Below are 12,258 nucleotides of genomic sequence, written 5' to 3' on the forward strand. Positions count from 1 at the left end.
TGCTCATAGCCATAACAAGCCTGATAATATTACTATAAATAACAATGTCCTTTTGTGTTACATGCAAGAACAAAATAAAATAGAACTAAAAAGATACTCCTATTTATATGGGAAACTTGTTCTTTTTAATTAATTAATAGTTTAATTAATTAATTAGAAAATAATGGAATATAGAATATTTCAAAATGATTTGAATTCCATAGATAATTATTATTATATTTGGTAATTATCATCAGGGTTTAAAATCATCACCCTATATAAAGGGGGCATCAAATCCAGTTTTAACATAAGAGAAAAATACATTTCAATCACTAAAATCTGGAACCTTCTCAAAACTCTTGAATCAAAGAAACCTAGTGAAACGTCCCAAAAATAATAATATAAAATTTTCATTTCTAGGTTAATAAATCGTTAATACATATCACTTCCATAAAACCAAGTTAATAGAGATTTATCAAAACATCATCAAATCAGAGTAAATCACAGAATGCGTGTAACACCACGATTTCCAGGAATGAGATTTTAGCAATTTTCAAGCAATTAAGGAAGCCTACTCGACGAGTTGGAGGCCCCAACTCGTCGAGTAGAGACTAATCAGGCCGCGTGGTTTATGGAACCTACTCGACGAGTTGGAGGACCCCGACTCGACGAGTAGAGTTTGTGCATGGAAACCCTAATTTTTAGGGTTTTCACCCTATTTAAAGGACCTTAAGTCCTTTCCTCCAGCCCCCTTACCACATTTTGATGACTAAAAGAAACCCTAATCGTTCCAAGCCATATTCTTGAGTGTGTGATAGGCTAAAGTGTGTTTTGGTGCATTTGTTGAAGAAGCTTGGAGGTTTAGAAGCTTGGAACGAGAAGAAGCTTGTAGATCCAATATCTAAACTGTCTTGGCTTACATTTGAAGGTGTTGGTGTTTGGAGCCGTGTTTCGGGAGTTTGATATTCAGTTCTAATTGACGTTGTGAGGTTGGTTGTCCTCACTATACTAATAGGGTCGAAGGCACCAATGCCGACCCTTTTCGGATTTATATTCGGGTTTATTGCATGATGATATGCTTAGTGACCTGTTATGTCGGTATCCTGGTATATAGGATAATGTTATGTTAGAGACTGGTTAGGTCGGTATCTTGGCATATATGATAATGCTATGTTAGTGATCTGTTAGATCGGTATCCTTGCTATAGGATGATGCTATATTAGTGATCTGTTAAATCTGTATGACTATCTGTACATGCTAGCTAGCGTATGATATATATATATATATATATATATATATATATATATATATATATATATATATATATATATATATATATATATATATATATATATGCACATGATTGTTTTTTTGGGGGGTTGGGTTGAGGTGGTCAAGCTGTGTGCTTGCGCCAATATACCCAGGGCGGACCGGATAGACTACAGACCCGGTTAGGGAATACTAGTCAGGTCGAAGGCCAGAAGAGCGGTCCAGATAGGCTGAAGGCCCTGCAAGGCGGTCCAGACGTGCCGATGGCTCGGAGAGCAGTCCAGATAGACTGATGGCCCTGCGAGGCGGTCCAGTCAGGCTGATGGCTCATTATGCATGTTGTTTATTTGCTATGATATGATTATGGTTATATGGCGTTGGTGTTTTGGGGGAACTCACTAAGCTTCGGGCATACAGTTGTTGATTATGTTTCAGGTACTTCTGATGATTGCGGGAAGGAGAAGGCATGGTCGTGCACTTCCTTATATTTTTATGATTTGATACTGGGATACTTTGACACGAAATAATTTTGAAAACAAATTTTTTAATAATTATTGGTTTTGAATGATTTAAAAAGTTTTAAATTGGCATGATTTTTAGGGGCGTTACAAGTTGGTATCAGAGCCTTGGTTTGAGTGAATTAGAGTAAATACTCATGTGTACCCAATCTCAAACTGAGGACAAGATTTTTAAAATGATTTTCAAATGGTTTTCAAAATACTAAAGGAGGATGTAAGTGTACGGTCAGCCGAAGCCAGTAAGTAGACCCTAGAATACCTTACGGATTATTTGATATTATGATATGTTGGAACAACATGCTAGTGATAGGCTAGGGATCTTCAGGAATCGCATGATAGAATTGCCTGATCTTTGATGCCTTAGCTTGTGTAGAGTACCTCATTGATTGTTGTGTGACTCTTTTGTGTGTGAATTAGTTATTAGATGAATGCGTTAAGTCACATACTTCATGGGTTAAATGGTTCTAGGTTAGAGGATTTGGTCTTGCTGCACAACTCTTGTCTGAGTCCAACCATTGTGGGATTGAATCTTTTAGCCTAGGTATGTTTAAGTCATGGGGTATGTGATAGTGTTCATGCAATAACTATCTGGCACCAATGGAAGGTCGTGTTGCAGTTGGTGGTAGGATGGATGATTTGTGTAGGGTCAGTCAGCAAGTTATGAGATATTTAGCCTTCCTCTAGGGGTGAGGATTGAGTGCTCGCCTATGCTTATGTATATTGTTAGGGCATTGTGATGATACTTGAGACAAATATGGGTAGGTGTGGAAGGTAGTATGGGCCCGTACTACTAAAAGCACAGGACCCATACGTGTAGCAAGGAAGTCACAACCCCCAGGGTTTGTAGGGAATTGGTTTCCCTGGTATGATATGCGTACATCTAATATCTCCCTAGTTTATGTTCAGTATGGTGATGGCGAGTCGATTTGAGGCAGGATCCGGATCAGGATAGGGAGCTAGTGGCCATGAGTGGCCGATATTGTCCGTTGATCAAATGCGGGAGATGATTTTTGTGGAGGTATCTCAGATTTTGCAAGAAGAATTGTTCGGTGTCGTGAACCGAGTCACTGCCAGGGTGATGGCCAAGTTCGAGGAGCAAATTTCAGCCCTGCAAACTATGAGAGATGTTGCTACTGGGATGACTATTAGGGGAGTACTGGTTGTGGGGTCACAACTAGGAAAGAGGAGGAGGCACCTTTCAGCAGAGGATGAAGAGTCGGAGGCTACTGACCTGGGTACTGGAAGTCAGGAGGATCAGGAGGTGCGTGGCAAGTGTGGGGGAACCCACAAATTTGTTTGTCACAAGTTCAAGTGTTTCAAGTGGGGAGAGAGAGAGGGGGGATGTGCAACGTGATTGCAAGAAGGATTAGATATGCTTTCACTGTCACCATCCAGGTCATTTCAGGTCCAGCTGTCCTACTTTGGAGACGAAAGGAATTCGGATTCTAGCGGTCATCGTTCCTCAGGAGGTCAAAGTTGAGCCGCAAGAAATCTCTATGTAATTGGAAACCCCTATTCTATAATTATATTATGGTTAAATTGTCCTTTATCGGTATTTTTCTAGCCTTGGAATCTTATTGAGTATGGGTAAGCAGTAACTTCGGGTTAGTTACCTGTTTTGTCTGATCTATGTGTTGTGAAACTTCATGAGTCGTGAGGTCATTGAAAATGTCAAGGGAATTTTATTATCAAAGGATTGTAGGTAGTTAGAGTTCAAGGATTCATTAGAGGATGGAGAGTAGAATGGTTGACTGATGGATTGGAATTTTATCATCTATTGCAAGGGATGTACCCTTTCAGTTTTCATAGCTTAAAGGAGTGAGCAGGCTTGTGACCCAGGGTCAGGTTGTATTTCCAGCTCGGGGCCCGTTGGTCGCAGGGGTTAGCGGTAGTATTTCAGCGTTGGTAAGCGCGTGTGAGTCGATGTGGCATGATTATCTTGCGAGGAAAGTTATGTACCAAATTCTCGGGTAGGCTTGGTACCAGATTTCCATTTGGATTGCAAACATGGATTAGTTCATATCACCTAGGATCGAATGGGAGTTTCCTGCATACCCTCAGGTTGGTCAGGTTAACCTAGGAGGAAGAAGTCAGGATTTCTTCAAATTCCTTTGAGAGTGTGACATCTCTTGTGTTCTTCGGCATAGTATCGGGAATTGTATTATGTTGAAAAATTTTGTTGTATTGGGTAAGTTATATCCCGGGTTGACTTTCTGCTATTGTTGGGTTATTAGGAGTCGCTATATGTAAGACATAAACTCTATTCTTTCTAACACTACATTATACTTTTGAAAAACCCAAACTTTCATACTTCACAATATTCTTACTCCAAAACATGTTACATGCATATTTCTAATATAATATATTACATTGATAGTTTATTTACATAGACTGGATACAAACCAACTATTAAGATTTTTACAAAGTTTTATATATATATTACATACATTCCCAGGAATACAATACAAAAGTTATAATATTATCTATTCTACATCTTCTACCAATACAAAACTATACTGGATGCTTATCACCTGCAATAGTTTAAACATTAAGATGGATAAGCGGGTGATGCTTAGTGAGTTCAATAACAGTTACAATATAACATTATGCCATATACATATCAATATGACAGAAGCAAAGAGGGGCAAGGAACAAGATAGGCAAATGAGTATCATATGACAGGCTTTCCATATCTACGAATAATCAGATTCAAAGATTTGAATTCAATGAGACATTTCAACACTTGATATACATCAATAAGACTTCAGCCAAAGTGGCAAAGAAAATATAATTACAGAATATCATTTCACTAGAATACATAGGCTTTCAGCCATGTCTTTGTATTTGGCTATGCCAAAGTGATGCATATGGCATACACTTCATGACCAAAGGCTACATACCAGTAACCAAGTGATGCTTATGTCATACACTTCATGGCCTATGGTATAGCTCATTATCATAGTAACAATGAGTTTAGACTATAATTTTGTCATTTTTTCTTTATTATTTAATGATTTACAGTCCCCCGAAGTCGGGATATCAAAACTAAAAATTTTCAACTTTTCAGCTATTTGTTTTTTTATTTTGTATTTTGTGAAAATCTTAACACATACATATCTCATTCGTTTAAAGTCGGATTGACATGCATTTTTTTCCAGAGTGTTGTTTAGAGTTTGTACATGATTTTAGACTATAATTTTGTCAATTTTGGTTTCATATTCAATAAGTTACAGTTCCCCTAAGTCGGGATATCAATATGAAAATTTTCAAAGTTCAACCCACTAAGTAGCAAGTAATTACCAAAAAAATTTGGTTTTTTCGGGTTTTCCAGTTCTGAACCCACTTTATCCAGTTCCAACCTACCCACTTTGATGTTTCCGGGTTTTCCGGTTCTAGACCCACTTTACCCGCTACCATACCCGGAACTAAACCGGAACCGGTTCCTATATACCGGTTCGGTTTCCAGTTCTACAAAATCCCGTTAACCGGTTCCAGGTTTTCCAGGTCCGGGTCCATCCGGTCCGGGTTGGACCCACTTTCATCTCTACTCACCTCGCACTACTGAATCCTACAGATAAATCTCTGGCTGTTGGCTGACCGATCCCCGAACTATCAGTATCAAAACAATAGCCGATCAACATTTGGGTCCCAAACCATAACCATAAGTCCAAAAGTTCATTCTTGGGGTAAAAAGGGCATTTTACCCCTCACCTAGTTTTGCCCAAGACTAAGGCCCAAAGTCAAAATCTAAAAGGCCCAAAACCAAATTATCACTAAAGGCATACTTGGCCTGATTTTCCAATTTTGGCCCAAACCCCTTACATGGGCTCTACCCTTAAAGCCCAAACATTAACCATGGTCAATCCTAGCCAAACTTTTAGTCAAAGTCAAAGTCAACAACCCATGTTGACCAAACACGCCGTGTTGTCACATTGCCTTGCTATGTTCTGACATCATCCAAACAGTCGGGAAAATCCCAGCCAACATGTCGTGTTGGCTTGCAAACACACCGTGTTTTCCTGAGTTTTAACTACTTAATACATTCAGTCATTTCCTCCAATTCCAAGAGATCGAAAACTCATATCTAATCCATAACATAGTCCAGAAGGATAAAGTTTCCAACTTTATCCATTAGGACTACCCAAAAGGCTCCAAACTCAATCCTTAACATGGCCCACTTGCTAAGGACCAACTCAATAATCCATTATTTATTGCATAGCCCAATAATGTGACAACCCGAAATTTTCATGTTCAATATATATATATATATATATATATATATATATATATATATATATATATATATATATATATTCTATCAAAGTTAGACTCATTTTGCTATCTTGTAGCACTGTTTAGGGTCTATTGGAGTGTTCTAAACGTAATACAATCAAGGTAGGAGCTTAGAAATGGGTTAACTCGATGCATATCAATCAAAACCGGGCCAAACACTCCAACATATGGAGTGTGCGGCCACACACCCATTTCAGCCACACTCCTTCATATAAATAGAACACTTTGCCAATTTTGATCACTTTTCCACTCCTTCAAGGCTAGAACTCGAGATTCTCTCAAGTACCATCCACATCTTCATCTTGATCTTCATAAAAGTAAGTAATTCTTCCTTTGAATAGTTGATACTTGAAATTATCTAGGCTTCTTCCCTACTATGATCCATGAAAAACACATTTTGGTGTTAGATCTTCAAGAACACCAAGAACACACACTAAGTTTTGGACCATAATCACCCCCTTTCAAGCCTCTGTAACGTGTATACACTTATCACAACTAGTTATATGCTAAGAACACTTGAAGTTGTACATGAAAATCATCATTTCGTATGATCTTCAAGTGTGTGCGGCCGCACACACCCTTTTTAGGTCCCAAAATGGCAACAAACTTCATTTAAGGCTAAGGCATGAAGAATGAAACCTTCCTAGATGTCCCTTATAGCTTAAAATCACGTTTTGACACATTCCATAAGGAGTGTGCGGCTGCACACACCTCCTGGCCGCACACCCTGGCCGCACACACACATTTGTTGTGCATTTTGACCATACACTCCCTTGTATAGTCATATACCACTCATATACAATCTTATATGGCTGTAACACTTCATAATAAGTGTTTACTAGTCCCTAAGGTGGTTCCAAATCAATAATTAGTTATTAAATACACTAATTGTATATATATATATATATATATATATATATATATATATATATATATATATATATATATATATATATATGGTTAATAGGATTCATTTGTGCTCAAGTCTTCAATTGACACTCAACTTCCTATATCGATCTTACATTCGACTTATTCACAGGCAGGTGAGTTCATACCCCTTAAACTTATCTTTTAAATGATTTTAAATGCTTTCATAAGGGGGGAATACAAATAGAAAACATGCTAGTTATAAGATCAATCACATGTGATTTATAACTGTGTTTCAATCAAGGATTTCATATACTTCAAACTGTGTTTCAAAACAAACTGCTTTTAATTCGTTTTATAAATCGACATCAAGTCATTATTTATTTGTTGCTCAAAACTCTTTAAATATATTACAAAACCTCTTTTTACTTATATATACTGTCAAAAGCATGTCTATATATGTATAGTTATATACATAATGTTTGAAGGACTTAGGACTGCTAACTCGCTTTATTTCCTTTTCCTTGTTTGGATGTGGACTTAGGGTAACGGTCAGTTGTCCGAATATCGCCTAAATGTTAGATATATATTAGGTACACATATGTAGACATAAAAGTTCTATTCAATCAGTTCAGTACCTTTGGGTAGCAAGGGTATACATTCATGTATTCATATACATGACTTACTAGTAAACTATAATAGGTATGGTTTAGGAGAATACTATCATATACAAGTACTATAACAGAGAATACTATACAAAGGATACTATAACAGAGAATACTATAACATAGAATACTAGATAGAGAATACTATAACGGAGAATACCATACAAAGGATACTATACAGCGAATACTATACATAGAATACTATTAGTATAACAAGATTAACAGATAACATAATGTGGGATACTACTTCGTGACACATCGACCATTTCGTTATGTCTCGTTTTGTAACCAGAATCTCATGGAGGGAGAGCGTGAGTTTGCATAGAGATCTATACTGGATTGACTATCCTACACCTTTGATGTTCGCTACAGTGGGACTTGCAAGTCTACGGGTGCCAAATGTCATTTCTTCCGACGTCTTTCATCGTCGTGTTATAGTCAGATTAGTATGGTAACAATCATATCACATTTTGCCTTAATTAAACCAGTGGTTTTAAGGTAGTTATTACCTCAGTAATTAATACAAATAATATTGTAGTACACATATACATTTTCCCATTATATTCAAATTGTGATCTTCTCACATAAAGGGTAATATAAAACTATATTTTGGAAATGATAGTCATTTTTGGGAAAAGCACTCACATTTACAAAGGAACAAACATACAAACAATTGGGTCTTGGTAGAAGACTACTTTTTATACTAGTAGAAAATATAGGATTTTCTAGGAGTTTCCAAACATATACAAACATTTACATTGTTCAAATACAAGCATTTTCATCAAACTATACAAGTATTGACACTAAATACTTATGAACTCACCAACTATAATGCTGGTCTACGCTTTCAAAATAACTTGTATTCTCAGGTCACCAGTAGACAGGTACCGATGACCAGGTTTTGAGAAGACGGAGCACCTTCGAGACTCGTCTTTTATTTTGATTATTCTTTTTGGTGTCTTATTACTATTAAAGAACACATTTGTATGAAATTATACAAGTAATGCAATGGATGATGTTGTTGCTTACTTACTACTTTGCATTGTTATGATACTGTACATGACGTCCTCCGACCCAGAACGTTTCCGCCGTTCTTGGTTTTGGGGTGTGACAAACAATTAATTACAAAGATATTAAATAATTATTATTACCTCAAGTCATGAGTGTTACAATTCTCCCCCACTTGAATCAGACTTCGTCCTCGAAGTCCACTGCGTCTAGAAATAGCTTCGGGTAGTCCTCCCTTATCTCCTCCTCGGGCTCCTAAGTCTACTCCGAGCCCTTACGGTGCTGCCACTGCACCTTCAAAAGCTCTACCCTCTTGTTCCTTAGCTCTTTCGTCTTCCTGTATACTGGTCTCTCGATGTAGTTCATGCTGTCATCAACATGTATATCCTCTAAAGGCACTACTACAGAGTCATCCACTAAGCACTTCCGCAGATGGGAGACATGAAAAGTGTTGTGGATCTGGATGAGCTTTGTTGGAAGATCCAAACGATAAGCAACTGATCCCACCCGAGCCAAACCCTGAACGAACCGATATACCTGGGGCCATCTTGCCTCACTTCCAGAACTGGATGACACATTTCTAAGGTGACACCTTCAGGAGAACCATGTCGCCCACCTGAAACTCCAAGTTTGGCTGTCTCTTGTCGGCATAGCTTTTCTGCCGACTTTAAGTAGTCTGAAGCCTACTCCAGACTTGTTGGATCTTCTCAGTGGTCTTGAGTACTACCTCAGTACTCCCCATGACTCACTGACCGACCTCGCCCCAATAGATTGGGGTCATGCATTTTCTCCCGTAGAGCATCTCGAAGGGAGGTCGATCTCTGCTAGCATGGTAGCTGTTGTTGTACGAAAATTCCGCTAACGGAAGATACATATCCCAACTACCTCCAAAATCCAATACGCACGCATGCAACATGTCCTCTGAGTCTGAATCGTCCTCTCACTCTGCCCATCCATCTGAGGGTGGAAAGCGGTACTGAAGTGAAGACGAGTACCCATCTCGTCATGAAACAGCTTCCAAAATCTGGAAGTGAAACGTGTGACATCCCCAAATTCTCGACCAGAAAAGACTGATTTTGATTTATGCTTTTAAATAATTTCAGAGTAAATCCTTTTGATTTGAAAGAGTTGCGGAATTTGTTCCCAAAAACAAAACATGATAAAACAATGTTTACCAAAGCATTTCATAAAAGAAATGTATTTTTCATTATATAATCAAAACTCGGGGTGTCATGTTTCGATACAGACAAATAAGCATAAACGATAACATTACAAGTCATTCAACAAATATATACATATACAGACTTGTAAACAAAACAATTTGATGGTTCATCCATCTTATGCCTTCGCGCCACTTCCTGTAATACAAATAAAACTGAGTGGGTCAGGCTTGGGAGCCTGGTGAGCATATAGGGTTTTCAACCCACAATAAATAATCATATTTAATTTCCACCAACCAACAATAACCCAATTACCCATTCCCGTTATTCTCACTTTATGTCCCTAAAACAACTAACATAAGGGACCTAGTCTAAGAATATTTCATCGGGGCGACAACACATGCTTCGGGGGTTCCTCAGCAATATAAGTCAAATAAGGCAACCATGAGGGGGATGGAGTACAGCGAATGAACACCCAATTTCACTAACACCTACAGGTGGCGAACCTGCTAATGTTTCCACAAGACTATCTAGAAAAGTCCGTGGCCGTCATCTAAACTCCGCTAGATGACTAAATCAAACAACAACGAGGCCTCTCATCTGTTTATTACACACCAACTATCTACCCATGTTCTACCCAACATATTAGTAGATAAAATATACATTTTTATATGTAGTTTTGAAAACCTGTAAAGCATACTTTAATCAAAACATATTCCACATAACAGATGAGGCACACACACACATAACACGTATTTCATAGAGAATAAATCATATCTATGAGATAGAAGAAGGTGAATACACATTCACACATATAAACAACAATATACCTAATACACTCCAACCATACTTGTATTATTATCGTGTTTATGAAAGGTAGTATACACTCACTTGATCAGAAGATGATCGGACAGCACTACGACTTCTAGAAGTAGTAATCCTCAGCAGATCTGGAAGATCTTCACAAAAATCGAACTTCTCGCGGGCAGAGCTTCGGCTCGGGAACCGCACTTCTCGGGATCTTCGGGATCTCGGGACTTGCTTCGGGGCTCGAGAATAATATTGGGGCTTCGGGGTATTTCTGGCATGCAAATCGATGCAAAACGGGAGAGAGAAGAGAGAAAATAGCAAAAGAACTCGGCTGCCCTCGCATCCTATTTATAGGAGGCTGGAGCCTCGGAGTACGCGGGGCGTACTGCTCCTAAATCATCACTGCTTATGTATCCGAAGTGCTCGGGTGTGAGTGTCGACTCGGTGTACGCGGGGCGTAACTCGGATCAGATCGGTGACTCCTTCGGATAATCATCCGAATTAAAGATTAAATTTAAATACAAATTATTTAATAAACTTCGGAAATTCATATCTTCTTCATACGGACTCCGTTTTCGACGTTCTTTATATCCACACGAAGGTGAGACTACGTTCTACAACTTTCGTTTAGACTCCGTTGGCTAATTTTAACTTTATTTTTATTATTTATTTTTAATAGGTCGGGACAGAAAAACTTCGTTATAAATTCATAACTTCTTCGTTTGACGTCCGTTCTCGCCTAACTTTTTATCGCTTCGATACCAAAAATGAGACCTTCGATCCTCGTTTAGATTGCTTCGGCTAAAAACCGCTCGATATCAAATCGAGTAGTTCGGGCTGCATACCGCTAAGCCGAAACCTCGATAAATCATAACTTCCTCATACGAAGTCAGATTTGGGCGTTCTATATATATGCGGAAACCTCGTTTCAACTACTACAACATTAACCAAAGATATCAAGTTTAGTTTACACTTAAATTTTGACGCTTATTTTTATTCTTAATTAATCAAACCACATAATTAAGCAATTAAGCACAAAACACATAATACTCAAATAATACAATCTTATTATTTCAAAACGGGTTACAAAGGTTAACCTAGACTATTACATTGCTAAAAATGGCAAGCCCGGAAACACAAGCGTTACAATTCTCTCCACCTTAGAATGATTCCATCCCCGGAATCACACATCAACAAACAAATGCGGATAGCGACTCAACATGTCACTCTCCGTCTCCCAGGTGAGATTCGGCCCATTCGTGTGTTTCCATCGGACAAACACTAACCCAACCATTTTGCGTCGCAACTTCTTAGTCTTTCGGTCAACAATTGCCTCTGGTTCTTCAATCAACCTTTTGTTATCATCAATTCTCAATTCAAAAATTGGAATTATGTCGGGAACTTCTCCCGTGAACTTCCTCAAATAACACACATGAAAAGTGTTGTGAATTCCATTCAGTTCTTCGGGTAATTCGAGCTTGTAAGCTTGGTTCCCAACCCTCTGAAGAACTTTAAACGGTCCAATAAACCTTGGACTCAACTTTCCCCTTTTACCAAGTCTTATAAGTCCCTTCCACGGCGAGACTTTAAGCAAAACCGAATCTCCAACCTCAAAAGTCATCGGTCTTCGCTTCTTGTCAGCATAGCTCTTTTGACGATCCTGAGCTGCTAACATTCTTTCGCTAATTA

The sequence above is a fragment of the Lactuca sativa genome, chromosome 6, assembly GCF_002870075.4.
Source record: "Lactuca sativa cultivar Salinas chromosome 6, Lsat_Salinas_v11, whole genome shotgun sequence".
In the NCBI taxonomy this organism is placed as follows: Eukaryota; Viridiplantae; Streptophyta; class Magnoliopsida; order Asterales; family Asteraceae; genus Lactuca; species Lactuca sativa.